Consider the following 16945-nt stretch of genomic DNA (forward strand, 5'->3'; position numbering starts at 1 on the left):
TCACGAATAGGAGCTATGTAACAAAAAGTAGGTTTTGTTTGTTGGATTACAAGATTGTAAAAGAGAACTCTCATCAAAGTGCTGGATAGGAATACTTTCAGGCAGATTCAATACAAACTAAAAGAATCTCAACCTGGGTGTAAATGCCTAAAATTCTACTCAGAGGGTTTTGCTTTCTTTTTAGTTCTTTGTGTATGTGAATCAAACTTGTCTTTACCTACATATTAAGCTGTTATGATTGGCTGCATTCTAATGAATAATTTAAAATGTAAATAATCGAAAGCAATATGATTATTAATATATGTTTAGTTATATACAAATTACTATGTATGGATCCTAATTAGGATTAGGGTTTATGAATCAGTGCAGCTAATATGTGAATAAATATAAATTACACAACTGACTTAGCCAGAAAAATTAGATTCACATACACCTTTACATAGCTAATGCTAACAGTGAGAACAGACTCTATCCAAAATATTTCTTAGACCAAACTTAGGAAAGTCCAGGGCATCTTCTCTTAAAAGCCTGAAGTCATATTTTATATTTAATGGCTTTGTCTGTTTTTAGAGGTGTATATCTTAAATTATAAATATGTATATGTGAACTAAGAAGTATTCAATATCTTCATTAGGCAGACATTTGTGACTTTTAGCTTTCATTGATAGAAGCACTCTCTTCTCTGTATTAATGCCAAACACTATTTGACCCAGAACTGTGTTTGTTCTTGGAATCTAAAAAGACAGTGTCCGATGAGCTCACACCCTTTTATAGCTGGGAGAAATATTTTCTTCTTATATGTATGTCGCCTGTCACTGTCGGCAGGTTGGGACTACTACCAGAAGTTAGGGATAGAAGTGACAGGTTGTGGATCCTCACAGCCACTATTCCAGTACCAAAGAGCCCTTGGGATGTAGCCTGACCTGCTTGTGAGACAGCCATGCTTTCTCACCTTCAAACCTGGGGCTCAGGAAAATTGTGTCAACTCTCTCAAGTAAGAATGAACTTGCTTGGGAATATTGGCTGTTCTCTCCATTTAGAAGGATATTGAGAAGATATAGTAGATTTTCACCAACTTCAAGCTTTCAAGATGACCTTGCTTGCACTTTTGATTACTTTGCCAAGTCAAGATTGACTTTTTTTTTTTTTTTTTTTTTTTTTGAGACTGAGTCTCGCTTTGTTGCCCAGGCTAGAGTGCCATGGCATCAGCCTAGCTCACAGCAACCTCAAACTCCTGGGCTCAAGCGATCCTACTGCCTCAGCCTCCCGAGTAGCTGGGACTACAGGCATGTGCTACCATGCCCGGCTAATTTTTTCTCTATATATTAATTGGCCAATTAATTTCTTTCTATTTATAGTAGAGACGGAGTCTTGCTCTTGCTCAGGCTGGTTTCGAACTCCTGACCTCGAGCAATCCGCCTGCCTCGGCCTCCCAGAGTGCTAGGATTAAAGGCGTGAGCCACCGCGCCAGGCCTAGATTGACTTTGATATAGAAAAGTTCTCCAGTTCTTCCGTATGTGAGTGAGAATTGGCATGACCAGGATTACAAAGTGCACGTATATTCCTGGGTCTTTCCACCTTGCTCTATTTCCCCTGAAATCCTACAAATCAGTAGATTCCAGTGATTCTTTCACAAATTCTCTTATAAACATCTCTTTCTTTTCATTTCTACAATCGCTGCCTACCCTAGTCCATTTTTACTATATAACTGAATGATTTAAATGGTTTTCTAACTGAATTCTCTGCTTCCACTTCCCTTCCTTTCACTTGCAGAGTTAGATGAATCTTTTTATAACATGAGTTTTGGTTCATCACACCTCAAAACTCTCGAAGATTTGACTTCTTTACTTAATAGCTTTCAAAATCTATTCCTAATCTCAGGATAGCCAAATCATTCATGGTACAGTCATTAAAATTATAATGTCCATTAAAGACAATAATTCTGGGGCAGCCATTTATTCAACAGGTATTTGTGAACTGTCTACTGCATACCAGCCACTGTACTAGGTATTGGGAATATTGAGGTGCCCAGCCCCAGTCCACAGAGCTTGGAGTCTAGAGAAGGAGATAGACAGTAAAGACACAACCATATTTATGAATATACACTTACAAATGGAGATAACAGGTCTGAAAAGCAGGCCTATGGTTCCATAAAAGCACATGGCGAAGGATTCAGACTACTTAAAGGGGGTCAAAAAAGATTTTCTGAGAAGGCGATTGATTTTTCAAATGAAATCTGAAAGATGAGTTGAAGTTACCTAGGCAAAAGGTGGGGAGACAGGTAGATGAAGAACATTATCATACAGATGGAACAGCATGTGCAGAAACATGTGCAGGACAGAGGAGATACATTCAAGATAGTTTTAAAAAGCTTGTGTGGTTGAAGAAGACAAAGAACAAGAGGAAGAGTAAATCAAGATGATGTGGATCATCCCGTGGATTGTGGTTATTGATATAAACTAGCGGTTTCCAACTGGGAACTGTTTTGCATCCCTTCCCCTTCCAGGTGACATTTGGGAACGTCTGGAGACATTTTTAATTGTTACAACTGGATGGGGGTTTTATTGGCATCTAATAGGTAGAGGTGAGTGAGGCTGCTACACACCCTACAATGCACAGGATAGCCTACTATAGCAAAGAAATATCTGGTCCAAAATGTCACTAGCGCTGAGGTTGAGAATTCCTGACATAGACAATAAAATTTCTTTAAAGAGTTTTGAGAAGGTAAGAGGGGATGACATGACCAGATTTGCATTTGAATAGCTTATTCTGGCTGTAACATAAAAAATGATAGGAGAATGTGGTCAGAAGTGAGTTAGTATAGTTTTCTAAAAGAGTAGGTGAGAGATGATGGCAGCTTGAACTACTATGATGACAAAGAAGATGATCTATTTTTATGGCCAGGGAAAGTCATTCACAATGCATTCTTAGGGGGCAAAAGTCAGATCAAAAGATGCTCTGCACAGTATGAACTTGTCTTTGTAATAAACTATTTGCATGTACCTATTTGCATAGGTAAAATTCTGAAAGGCTAGATACTAACTAACATGGTACCATGGGGGGCAAAATTTTAGTTTATATATCGATTTATTTATTTACTCTTTGCTTATCTTTATATTTGTTCTACATGGAACATGCATAATTTTTATGATAATGAAAAGAATTAAGTAAAAATTTCTGGCTCCAATCTACCTTTCTAAAAAAATATTATGGCTCAATTCTGTAGACAATTGTGATGCTATATGCACTTACCATATTTTCCTTCAAACATTTTCATAACAAATATGACAGATTATAAAAATAGAAGCCAGAAAAAGACTTGAAGGGGAAATCAAGTTTCCAAAGGATGATATCCAGTTATGAGTATTAACTAGTATTTACCCTTTTACTTTGGTGGGGGCATGTGATCCCTGGGTCTTTTTGTATACCTGCTGATTAAACCAAATTCACATTTCTCCAGAGTGGCTATTCTTATTCTTGCAGAGGCATGCTGCCTAACCCTTGAAGGGTCATTTTTTCCATGAGCTAAATTAGCGTTAATTATTATAGACTTAACACAAAATCTACTTGTTAAAGGAAGTGCTATAATCCAGTACTGCTTGTTTCTAGATGTATTTTGGCATACCACTTAATCTCTATGGACCAGAATTTCTTCATCTGTTTTGGTTCAGAGAGCATACCTTATGATTCTAACTTTTAGATATGTTTGGATAGTAAATAATGTCATGGTAATGATGTAGCTGAATAGCTAGTATGTGAATACTTCAAGGTAGAATAATATAGGGTGTCCCCAAACTCTCCATGCAAAGAAAAAATTTTGTAATGAATGTTTTGTAAATAAAGGTACATTTACTACAATTTCCTGTTTTCCCTATGTATGGTGACTTTTGGAACATAATTGAGATAGAAAGTCGCTGCATTAAGCTATTCTTTGCTTAATAGCACCTTTGCAAGTTACATAACTTCTGCTTGTCACCAGGGACCTGATTAACAACAATTAACATATTCACTAATAGTCTAGTGACCTTAAAGGAGAGCATGATACCTTATATCCAGGCAACAGTTTAGGTACTGGTAAAATCTAGTTTATTAATTTATATTCTATTGTTCACTCATTCTCTAAGTGTGGTGTTTTCTAAACACTTACAATATTTGACATGGTACTTAGAATAAGTAACTAGTAACATAAAACTAGTCCACTATAACTAATCATTACAAAATATACAAAGAGAATGGTCTGATAGAATAAAGCTGCAAAAAAAAAAAAACAGGATTTCCAGACTCTCTCTGGTTAAGTGAACTTGAATATTACTGCTCGGATCTTCTTTCCCTAATATTTTAAATAAGGGAATTGAAACAAATGATCTCTAATTTTTTTTTCCAGCTCTATGTTCTATGCGTTTGTTGAGTGATGATTAACAACATAACTGTATAAGAAGTGCTATAATTGGAAGGATATACTTTCGTTTTTCTTCACTGTTTCAAAGTTTAATAAGTTTAAGTAGAGTGCTGATATTTTCTGTGAGACTCTGAGAATACATTAAGCCTTTGACATATAGACAAAAAAAAAATAATTAAGGGTTTAAAAAAATGTTTTGGCCTTATTCACATGTGTCAAAAATCCAGCAATAAAAAAGGAAGACTTGCTTTATTTGGAGACGTATACACAGGCTTTTGTTAGCTCCAGGATGATAACAAGGTGTTAGAATCATAGAATGTAGAACTACAGATTGATGCTTGGCATGCTGCCAGAAAATACAGGGTCGGAAGAACATGTTAATTTTTGTGTATTCTCAAGATTTTGTTATCCAGTGTCAGGCTGTTTGATCGTTTGCTGGGATTCATATTCTATTTCTAATTCTTGATCTCAGATTAATTCTTAGAATGATAATATTATTGACTAAAGGTTAACTGGAATTCAGTAGATTATGAATACAGATGGCAAGAAAGGTAAGACAGGAAAAGCTAGTCTGATAAATACTAAGAAAAAAGTAATTTTAATATGTCATATATTATTTGGAACACTTAAAAACACACTCATTCATCAAAGCTGAAAAATGTGTTCAGAATATCAGTTATTTTAAATACTGCTCCTAAATATTGTACAAATTAAACTACTTTTATATTTTACATTCATAGCTTTTTTATTATTTTTCAATCTCTGCAACTTTGAAGTGGGCCACCCTCACCAATATTTCACACCTGAAATAGCAAATTAAATATTACTGCCGTGGCAATAAGATTTGACTATTCTGACATCTCCTATTGAGGAATCAGTTTACAATGTTATCGATAATGTTCTTTGGCAGTTAAGTGTTTCAGATTTTCCTCTTATAAATGCATATCCTATACATATTGTACATGTCCATGTTATCATGGTTGATATTTATAACTATAAAATATTTATCCCCATAGTGTATTAACAATAAGGCAATAACTAGAATTAATCTTATGCTAAGTGTTTGCATTTTCCAAAGGTTCTGATACCTAAAAGTGGTATTTGGTTAAAGGTGGGCCAAAGGAACGAATAAAGAAGACACTCAGGATTCTAGGTAGAAAACATTCAAAAATTGATTTGATATCAGATTTAATGAGAAAATATGCCAGAAAGAAAATGCATTTTTTTCAAGATTCAATTCAGCATTTGTTGCTTAATAGCATTTGTCATCTTCCAATTCTTCATATGTAGCAAATTAATTTCAAATCATTTTGCTCTTCCAAGTGCCTTTGTGTATTGTATTTCTTTTTTCATATCCTTTTGGATAACATTTGAGAAAAAATAAGACTACAACAGTCAATGATTACATTCAGAATGGAAGACAGTTGTAAGCCCAAGGAACAGGTGGAGTATGTGCGATGGGAACATTCGCTTTTTGTGCCACCATTTTGTAGCTCCTCAAAAAAAAAAAAATTAGCAAATGGTGGATATTGTTTCTTTACAAAAAATGGTTCTGTACTGGATCCATCTGTGAAGTATAAACATGTCATCAGCACTCATTTTCCATCTCCAAAAAACATTCCCCATGTCCATATTTGATTTTCAAGTGCATCTGTGCACTGTCGGAAACCCTCCCAACATGCTGCTACACAATTGCAGAACCCACACATTTCTGTCTTTGAATCAAGCTTTCACCAGAGCCTGGCCTCCCCTGGGTAGATGCTTGTTTCAAAGTTGCAAAGGTCCTCTGGGTGACCCCAATAAAAAAAGAACTTCAACGTCCATGGCAAGGTTAAATTATTCCTTTTAGGGAGGTGATATTGCCCCATCAAGTTTTCCCTATTTTGTTAAAAAAAAAATCTGTGTGTGTGTGTGTGTGTGTGTCTAAGAATTTTTCTTTTTATCCCTATGCTATAATTACCTAATTATTAGCGCTTGTACTGCTGAGTTTCTCAATGACTAACCTCACATTTGGGAAAGAAAGTGAAGATCTTGGATGTTAGCTTGGTTATTCAGGAAGTTTAAGTAGAAAGAGCCAGGGCTTCATTTCAGAAAGTTGAAAGGCAACCATCCTGAATCCTAGGGGTCCCTAACGTTATTGGTAATCACATAACCTGAAAGCATTTAAAACATCACTGGAAAAATTTCATCTCTTCATAAACGCACATTCAGAAGTGAGCTGTTTGGTTAAGGAGCAGATTTTATTTTTACCTCATTATTTTCCCTACACAGTGCCAGAGTTACCTTCGCTATAGAGCAAGGAGTAAGCTTTGCCTGTCATTTTTAATCAGGTTGTTGTAGGTAATTTTTGTTATGCCCCTCATTACTGAATTGTTTATCAATAGGTGCAGCAAGTGTCACTAGCTTTTCTCATCAAACCAGGTCTGACAAAGCAGCACAGTGCATGGGAAAGAGGCAGCTAGGTGAAACTAATGCCATAGATGTTTGATTCATTAGGAGCTTATTGTTAACGGGGATGTCTGATTGTAAAGGCTCAGTCAAGCAAAAGAGTGCAGAGTAATCAGTCGGATTTATAGTTTGCAGGGCTCAGAAAAAAATCAACATAAACCTTTGGATATAGCAGAAACAGAAAAATCCCCTTTGGGCAGCCCTAACCTGGAACCAGCCAAATAAGGTCATGCTACATGAAGGTTTCCTGTTAGGTGATGGGAGATAGAGGAGGATTAGAGCCATATGGCATGGCCTATCATACCTTCTGACTTAAGATAACAAAGCCAAGCTTTGTGCTTAGCTGTTTTTGACTGACATCATCAATTTTATTTTATGTTGGTCACCTCCGGTAACAGGAAAAAATGGCCTAGGGTTGATAACACATGCTTTTTTTTCTTTTTTTCTTTTAGTATTAAGATGCCTAGAAGCTAGTTTTGTGCTGTTAAAAATTTCAAAGAATTAGTAGCTTCCTCTTCTATCACCCATCCTCCAGCAACTGACAGTCCCCCTCCCCCTTGTTTTCGGTTTGTACCTTGCAAATGAGAGGCAGCCTTATTCAGAACCAGATGTAAGGCTCCTAGAGAATGAGCATAAGCTGGTGTACTTTAAGCCTAATGGGAAGTTTTATATGCAAGGGCCTTGAACTGATTAGTATAATTCCCTCTTTAATACAGCTGTCCCTCCAGATTAAGGTAAACCAAATGTTGCAATCAGAGATTAGTGTACCTTGCCAGTTATTAACATCCCCGGGTGCTCAGCAAGCACGTCAGACGCTAATGCTGTGTATTTATTTGCTACTTCCCCACTGTAACTTGAACTTCTGCACCTGTCAAAGCATTCCAGCGAAGAGAGGGGCATTATTGGAAAGCAAAAGTTTTATACCTGTACACCTGTTTTGTTTTGTCACAGCTAAGATTTTCTTTTGGCTTGCCAAGACTGCCAGGTGCTTTAATCTGCTACTCTTCTGGTTTTGTAAAGAAAGACTTTGTGCACTAAATTGCATTTGTTACTTTCATATGCTTGCTTTTGTGCAACTGGAGAGCTCCTCACCTAAACTTTGCGAGAGCATGTGTGTGTGCATTTGTGTGTGTTTTCTTTTGCAAAGGAGGTGTCTGTAAAGGGTGAGGTTTCTTTCCCAGAAAACTCCACACCTATCCCTCCCTGTGTTCCTTAGCCTCGGCTGCATCTTAGTCACAAGGTGGGTCTCGCAGCTGTGATATATTTAGCAGGATATCCTGCCTTCTTGCAACCCAGATGTCAAGAAAGACAAAGTCCTGGCTATCTCAGAAAGATCTGGCTATGTCTCTTTCCCTCCGCAGCCCCCACCAAGGTCACACCCGGACGCCAGGATCTATACAATAAACACACGGGAGAAGTTAGGGACGGTAACGTGGGCTGTCTTTCGGCCAGTAATGTTGGTCCGGTCTCAGCACTCCCGGATGTCTTTTCATCAGTGTGACAGATGTGCCAACCACTCAAGGAAAAGAATGGAAACTTTGAGGAAGAGACCTCGCATTTGTAGAATAAAGTGCTTTTGTGATTTTTATCAACATCTTTCATTACTCAGAGGTTGAGAATCAAAAAGTGCTTTCTGTGAAAAGTGCCTGGTTTGCTAAGTAACCACTAGGGTCATGTCGGGATCTGATTTTTTTTTTTCTTTAATATGTGGGTTGCAAGCATGTAGCTATGCTCTTACAGAGCGATCACCTGGTGCCAGCAGCAATGAGGCAACGCCAGCAACCCCACACACACCCCGATTTTGTCACAGACAGGAAGGAGCCACAGTTTCTAGCTAACCTGTGACACTGTAAGCAGTTACCGGTTCAAGTTGTTATCGGTGCTGGGGGACCGTTTCTTTTGCTTGCCCTCCTTACCCCAACTCCACCGTGGTATTTGCACATTGATTGCATGGTGTAGAGTTGCTACATATTATAGCTTAATTGCAGATTTTTTAAAAAGACAAAAATATGTTCATATCTTAGGAATTATGTCTTGCAGCCTACTAAATATGCTAATGCAGCACTAAGCAGGGATAAAGTTCTTGCCATACCCCCCAACAGTTGCGTGGAACCTGCTGCCAAGTGATTGTTAATTGTGAAGCACCAGCAGGCTTTGCAATCCATCTTAATTGTCATACTTACTTCAGGTTTTGTGATAAGGCTCGATGTTCTGTTTAAAGTGACAATGTTGACAAGGGGAAAGGGTGTGGGCCCGAGCCTGTGGTTCTGAAGGGGTTGCACGCTCTGACCTGCCGAAGGTTGATATGGACGGTCTGCGAGGGGATTTTAGTTGTCATGGGGTCCCCAGGCGGTTGAAGGGAGAGACTGTCTGTCCTGCTTTTTCCTGTTAGGATCCTGACACGTGGAGCATTGATGAACTCAGCACAACGTTGAATGGGAGCTTTTTGGCAGCTGCGACACTGGGGCTAAGCTGCAGGTCAGAGATAACACCAGTGCGGATCTCCTCCTGCACACGGCTCCTAGCGCGCTTTCTTCCCTCCTGAGTGCAGGAAATGGCTCATGTTAAATGCGTTCACTTTTCAGTTTTCCTTTCTTCTAAAATGGAGCTTGACAGATTGGACTTTTCAGCTCCCCCTGTTTCACCACCTCTGCTTTCTACCTCAGAAATACTCTTCAGGAAGCAGGAGTTAATCTCAGTGAGGAAATGATAAGGTGATGCTTGATTTTCAGGGCAAAGGAGAAGGATATGGCTGCCTTGTCGTTGCACAGAAACTTCGAGCTCCCCACCTTTGAGGCTTTCCTTAGCTTTTCCCTTCATGTCTCTTCATAGAAAAACCAGAAGAGTCACAGAGTGGAGAGTCTACCGCCCGGACGCATGGAGTAGAGCGCTGTGTGGCATTATGTAGCATTAGAGAAAAGCAATAGCTGGTTTGGGAGGCAATGCTCACTTTTAAAGAATGTTTTCTCCAATATTTATGTTTCCCTCTACCAAAAGGGTGCATCACTGCTCACACCAAAATGCTTCGGCATTGTTTCACATGCAGCTGAGTTTAGCAGGTTTCCGAGATGTGGAGAACAAAGAGAAACTGCCAGCAAAGAGTTACTCTAATAATCTTTTGCCAACATCCTGTATTCACAAAAGCTATGAAGAAAGAATCCTTTCTAGTTGTTGTATCTGCTCTAAACTTGGACAGCCAAAGCTCCATTTAAAGGAGAGTTATTTGGAATGGATCCTTGTGTGGTATTGATTAGTGACCATGAAACTCATACGTGAAACCACTTTCAACCCAAGTCGAATTCTGACTTTGGGTATGTGTGTATGGCTTCCATGAGATATGAATGTTTGCTTTTCTCTCTGTTGAGTGTATGATGCTCTTTGAAGCAAAAGGGATGTGTGTGTGTGTGTGTGTGTGTGTGTGTGTGTGTGTGTGTGTGTGTATGTGAATGTGTATGCAGGTAGAGGGGATGGGATGGGGAAAGAGAGAGGAAGTGGGGAGGAAAGAAGGGGCTGGGAATGTGGTCAGCTTTCTGGTCAAGGTTCAATAAGTATCAGAAATTAAAGTTTGTGGGTAGACCTGAGAGTAACAGGATAGTCTCAGGGCTAACACCATGGAGCAAGTTGTGTGATGCTAACCTTTGATCTTTGTCACCTCTCACCAATTTTGTGCACCCTTTCTGTCTCACGGGGGTATAGAGCAAAGCTGTGCACCCTTTCTGTCTCACGGGGGTATAGAGAGAGGGAGAAAGAGAGAGAATGAGCGAGTGAGATGTATAAGAGCCAAATATGGTGAGTCAATAACCCTGAGGAGCATGATTCAGGTTTGGAACTCCATCAGAATTTGCTTTGATGCAAGATAGTGGCGCCAGGCCTTCCATAATAAAAACAGTTTTATAGTCCTCCCCATCCAATTGTGCTCTGTAGTCTTCATCCTCTCTGAGTGATTGGGATTAGGCCATTCCTGTGCTCAGTCTACACACCTCTATGGCTATTGCCAGAGGGGGACTTTCAAGGACCTTAGCATTTGCCTAAAATTTAACTTCAGGGAGAATAGCTAGAACCGGACACCCTCAGGATCCCAAAGAAATAGCAGATGTAAAGTGTTCAGCGCAGTAGTCAACACATAATAGATGCTGGGGAAATTCTTACTATTCCTTCTGGAGAAATGAAGCCAGTTGAATTTCTTGCTGAATACTTCCTTTGGCTGTGTTGGCCAGGTGTAGCACTGCCCGAGGAAGTAGAAGGATTTGGTAGGAGCTCCTATCCTGATTGGAAGGTTTAGGTTTGGTTGTGTTTTCTCTCTGCTTGGTCCAGAGCAGTGTGAAAGTGTGAATATCTGAATTGACCTGAACCATTCTCATTCTAGCTATATGTGGTCACATGTCATTGTCATGAACTCCAAGCAAGATAGCTATCTATACAATGGGATATAAAGAGCCTGGAAAATACCATATGTCCTCTGAGTGCCTCCCCAATTAACCATAGTACCTGCTAACATTCCTGACATTTCTGTTGATAGAGAAGTTCCTCTACGTAAATGCATGTTTTCTTGATATTCCCTTTATGGTGCAATTGTGAAACTTGAAAGTGGCCACCTTTATTATGTGGATAATATTGCTTTCTTGTTTACTACCTCTGTGACAACTGGGAAGAGAGAAACTGGATTCAAACAGTAGCTAAGTGGAGCTTTGTTAAGTGTAGTACAAGTTCTTGACCATGTAACTGGTCTAGAGGGTTACAAATTGGGGTTTGTATTCCCCCAAATAGTTTTGGATGTATCAAGATATATAGACATCGGGAAAGCCTCTCGTCTGCTCTGTGGAGCAAAGAGAGCTTGATTTGGGCTCCTTTATTTCTCTTCAACAAGACTTTTTTTTTTTTTTTGAGACAGAGTCTCACTTTGTTGTCCAGGCTAGAGTGAGTGCCGTGGCGTCAGCCTAGCTCACAGCAACCTCAAACTCCTGGGCTTCAGTGATCCTTCTGCCTCAGCCCCCCCGAGTAGCTGGGACTACAGGCATGCGCCACCATGCCCGGCTAATTTTTTATATATATATCAGTTGGCCAATTAATTTCTTTCTATTTATAGTAGAGACAGGGTCTCGCTCTTGCTCAGGTTGGTTTTGAACTCCTGACCTCGAGCAATCCGCCCGCCTCGGCCTCCCAAGAGCTAGGATTACAGGCGTGAGCCACAGCGCCCGGCCCAACAAGACTTTTTATTTCTTATCACTCTATTCCAGCCTACAAGAGAAACTGCTGTGCCCATATCCTTGTGTGTATCTGAGGTCTTTACCTTGAAGACCCTAGGTGTGGGATTCTCAAACATTTTTCTACTCCAGAATGCATGATCATACATAGGATACTTCCATGGATCTACCTCAATTATGGTGCAAGAGGCATTCTGTGTCAACCTCTATTTGAAACATGTCTCCTTTTAGTAACACACCTCTTCCTGTGATTCTGTGGTGTCCTCTTGGGAAGACATACCCCTTTATTCTTTTTTTGTCTCCACTTCATCTTCCACCACTGTTTGAGAGTTGTTGCCTTAAACAATACCTTAATTATCTGGGTGGTTTTTTTTTTCTTTTATTCACATAGTTTGTGTGCCCTTTGCCCTTTCTCTGTGAGCCCAACTCTCTGTAACTATGAGTGTATGCATGAACATATACATGCATGTCTGTCAATCTAAGTATCCTTTTAAACAAGAAATAAACCTATCCTATGTGTTTTGCAATAGGTTTGGGTTAATGGTTGTTTTAACCAATGAAGATTATCAAGTCACACGTGAGCCTTCTCTTCTTTGACTGTGTGATCCTCATCCTTTAAGTTTTCTTCATTTATCATATGATTTTTACCCTTGGCTTTTTACTTGGGTTACAAAGTGTGTGTATTATTTTGTTTCTGACTGCACTAGTCTTACAATATGTATTATACAGTGCTTGGAAATACAGAAAATTATGGGTGAGGATAAATTCACCTGTAATTCCACCATTGAGAGTTAACTATCATTACAATTGGGTTGTATTTTTCTATTTCTCATCACTTATTGTTTTATGCATTGAGAATACACTGGTCACTTTATAATTTTTAAATTGCTTTACTATTCAGACTTTCAACTCTCCAAATTCTCCCCATTCCTTTTATGTTGATGGGCCCCACGTGGGACCAATATAATACTTCAGTACCTAAAGCCAGATTTGGCTTGTATTCTGGGAAGGTTAGCTCACAGCCTCGACATACTATATTTTGATCTTCTTAATATGCATTTTCCTGCTCTGAATCAGTGATTTATTTTTTGATCTTTGTTAATACTTCTTTTCAAGCCTGAAACAAAAGAAATTATCTAAAAATAACCAAAGACTATTATCCAAGACTTTAAAGTAGCATGAGCCAATAGGTTGACACCTTTGATCCTTAGGTAAAAAGTTACAGTTCTTTTGTTGGCATTCTGCAAAAGGAGGAAGTGGGGCATATTACACAGTTAATTCTATTTTATGCATGAAGGAGCCTACTTTGGATGACTGGTAAACAAGTTCCAACATTTTTTGGGGTAAAGCGGCTCATTTATTTAATACTTATTTATTGAAGTAACCTTGACTCTGTGGCAGGCGCTGTTCTAGGAAGGAGGATTCAGAAGTAAACAACACAGACCAAGAGCCACCTTGGTGGGGGCTTACTATTTAAAAATAAAGTAGTTAAAGTTTTTAACTTCCTATTTAAGTTTCCAATTAAAAAATTAACTGCACTTCATTTTCTAAATTGAGTCAGTTTTGAAGTATGTGGGGAAAGATCCCTATAATTGCAATATTACTCTGATATCAAATGTCTTTCCTTCCAGAGAACTCTCTCACTCATTACCCTCCAGCTTTCAGTCTTTAGTAATGCAAAAAGACAAACAAATGCAATGGCCAAGACCGATTTTGATGAATTAAAAATAAATGCCTTCAATTTTAATTTTTTTTGTTTTTTGAGGAAGAAATAAAGAAACAGGAGAGGTAGGAGTGTGTATGTTCTTACAAAGATGTTGAACAGCAAATGCTGGATGCAAAATTAGGAGAGGTCCTTTACTTTCAAATAGAGCTTAACAATTTTTTATTTGAGGTTATGGGCTTTGCCAGTAAGCTCATTTGAACAGTAATGAAGAAATAAGTATCTGTAGCTAAGCATAGAAATAATGAGTGAAGCAGAAAGACAAAGGGTCAAAATTTATTAAATTTAAATGTATAATCTATACAGGCTCTACTAGATGTGAGATCACTAAAGGTATAAAGAAGTATGCTGACATTGAAAAAACAGATTGGACAATGGTTATTTCAGTGGTTTTATCACCCCCTGTTTCAGTTTGAGTATGTTTTAGGTAATGTGTCAATCAGACATCAAGAGAGACAAATCTTACAAATAGAATTGGACAAGTTTTTTTTTTTTAATCAGATTTTAGGACATGCCATAGACGGTTAGATTGTGATGTGGAAATATTGAAAGTTTAAATGGATGCTACATGAGAAATTATCCTGGATTCTTAAGTTGGTGTGTAAGAATGGAGTCTTTGTTACTTTTTTTAGAGGTTGATGAAAAAAGTATGTGTTATAACTCAACCAAGAAAAGAAGAGTGTGTATTGGAGACAAGAACTTGTGCAGTTAAATAACTCAATCTGTGGAAAAGAATATAGCTGCTGACTAGTGCCTGAAGATGCAGACTGTCAGCTAGAAGAGTTGACCAAATTATTCACAAATGCTGGAAAACTTGGGAGAGGAAGAAAGGAAAGAAAGGAGGGAAGAAATGAAGGTCAGAAAGGCAGAAACAGAGAGAGAAAAAACCCAAATAAACAAAGGAGAGTTACAATGGATTACATAAGGCATAATTATTCTGGAGTTTTGATACTAGCTCATCACTAGGGAAAAGTGATATATTTTAGGTGGAGTTGTATAATTTACATCTATAATTATCTGGGTTTGGGCTAACTCAGGAACAAAGAGTATAATAAAATTATGTTTAATGGAAAGGATAGGAAATCCTTTTGAGCTTAAGTGATACTTTGTGAAGAAAGATGTAGAGACTCCAAGTTTATCTTTTAATCTAGTTTTTATCCCTATTTTAGCATATCGTGCTTAATTAAAAACAAAAGGTAAACTACAATCAACCTTTATTTTGTTTCAAATCTACACTTTTCCTTTATTTCTCCACTAGACTCTGTCCCTGTCATATCTCAGAGCCAGTCAAGATCTACCTGCTTGTTGAAGGTTTCCTTTCTTATGTGAGATCAGATCCAATACTATCATAAACCTACAGAGACATGTATTTTTTTTTTATTATTTATTATGGTCATGAACACTGTCTTTCTCAACATAAGAAAGCAGAGATAGTGTCTTCATATTTAAAAAACGTGTACAAAACACACAGCATAGTGTGCCGCATCCACGCTCTGTCCAATAAATATTAATTGGTGTTGATGAGAGAGCACATGTCACTAACAAGAACCTCCTGCCTAACTCTGAATCTTTAGAGGCCTGAAGATTCTTGTGAGCTGGAATGATGCCCTGTTGTTGCAATTCCTTATGTTTAGGATAAATGAAGAGATGGTTTTCCTTTTTAAAATCAGCATCACTGGTGAATTTAGCATGATATATGCATTGCTTGTATTGATTATTTAAGAGTTCCTTAATTCATAAAATTAATATTATAGACTGTATACTACATAGATGCCATATCTATAGATAGTATACACACCCACTATATACTAGACAATATGAAATTTTAAAATAAAAAAACCAAGAAGATATTTTTTCTACCTTAAGGGAAATCAATATATTTGGGTCAAAGACATGAGAATCTTTAAAATTGTATTTCCTTAGGTTTGGCATTTATTCGCCACTAAATATTCATAAAAGAGCTACCAAATACAGAGATAAACAAGGCGCCATTATCCCCCCAGACAGCTTTTAATCTAATGGGTTAAAGACAACCACGATGGCAAGAAAATTGTTATTTTCACAAGAGAGCCAAAAAACTCTGAAATGAAAATGACAAAAATATCTAACATCAAAGAGTCCTTATGTGCCAAGCGATATATATTTTAGGTGTGTTGCCTCACTTAATCCTCACAACAACTTCATAAGGTCAGCGTCCTTACTTCCCCTGCTCCACCCCCGCTCCCTGCCACTTCCCAGATGAAGCAGCAGAGAACTTACAACTTTTAGCAAGCTGCTCCAGGGCACACAGCTTGGATGACCAGGATGAGCCTTGCCCGGGGAAACTGAGGCAGCCTGACCCTAGAGCTGGAGATGCCAGCTGCTATATTCCGCACCGCCTGGCATCCTAGGGTATGGGGATGGAGAAATCATGTCGGATTGGGGAGGGGTCAAACATGGTATCTTGAAAAGGGGACGGTGGATCTGGATCTTAAAGGATCTGCAGGACTGTGGCAGGTAGAGCTCCAGGGAGCAAATGCCAGTGTGAGAACTGCGGTGTGGAGGGGGAGCTCAGGCTTGGGTAGGACAGAGCCCAGGGGGCACCAGGAAGATGCAAGGGGTGCAGTTGGGAGGTGGAATTAGTTGGGGGCTGAAAAAGAGAGGAAGGCCCAGGAATTTGGTCTAAATTCAGAAAGAGTTGAATATAGAGTAAAAGATATGTAATAAAATCTTGAAAGAATGGATAATAATGAAGAATAGTCATTAGGAAGAGAGTTTCAATAGGCATAGACTTCTTGGATGAACTGGATTTTAAGCTAGGGTTTGACATTTATGGGAATGGAGTTGAAAACACGCCTGCAACCCACAATGCTGTGATTTAAATAGAAGACAAGAACACAAGAAAAATGAGGACCTCTGAAAAATGGCCAATTTTCATGCATTCAGGGACTGCTGAGGGATAAGGATGAATAAGTGAATTTCTACCTCTGAAGACTTTCTTTTCTTCCCAGTCGTCTCCATTTTAGTGAATTGCCCACCACCCACTCAGCTGTCCAAGTCAAAAACATGACAGTTATTTTTGATCACATTTTTTCCTCTCACTCTAAAATATATCCTGAGTCTACCCTGCTTCAACTCTTCATTAGACGCCCCAGAAGGTGGGCGCTCTGCCGTGTGAAAACCTCAATCAGA

At 38.6% G+C, this 16945-nt stretch overlaps 1 long non-coding RNA gene across 1 annotated transcript in view; it reads left to right on the top strand.

The window, feature by feature from the left end:
* LOC105860215 (uncharacterized) overlaps positions 1-16945 on the top strand; it is an 89786-nt gene that overhangs the window by 33601 nt on the left and 39240 nt on the right. The window lies entirely within an intron of this gene.

This window comes from Microcebus murinus, chromosome 8 (genome assembly GCF_040939455.1).
Source record: "Microcebus murinus isolate Inina chromosome 8, M.murinus_Inina_mat1.0, whole genome shotgun sequence".
NCBI classification, from domain to species: Eukaryota; Metazoa; Chordata; class Mammalia; order Primates; family Cheirogaleidae; genus Microcebus; species Microcebus murinus.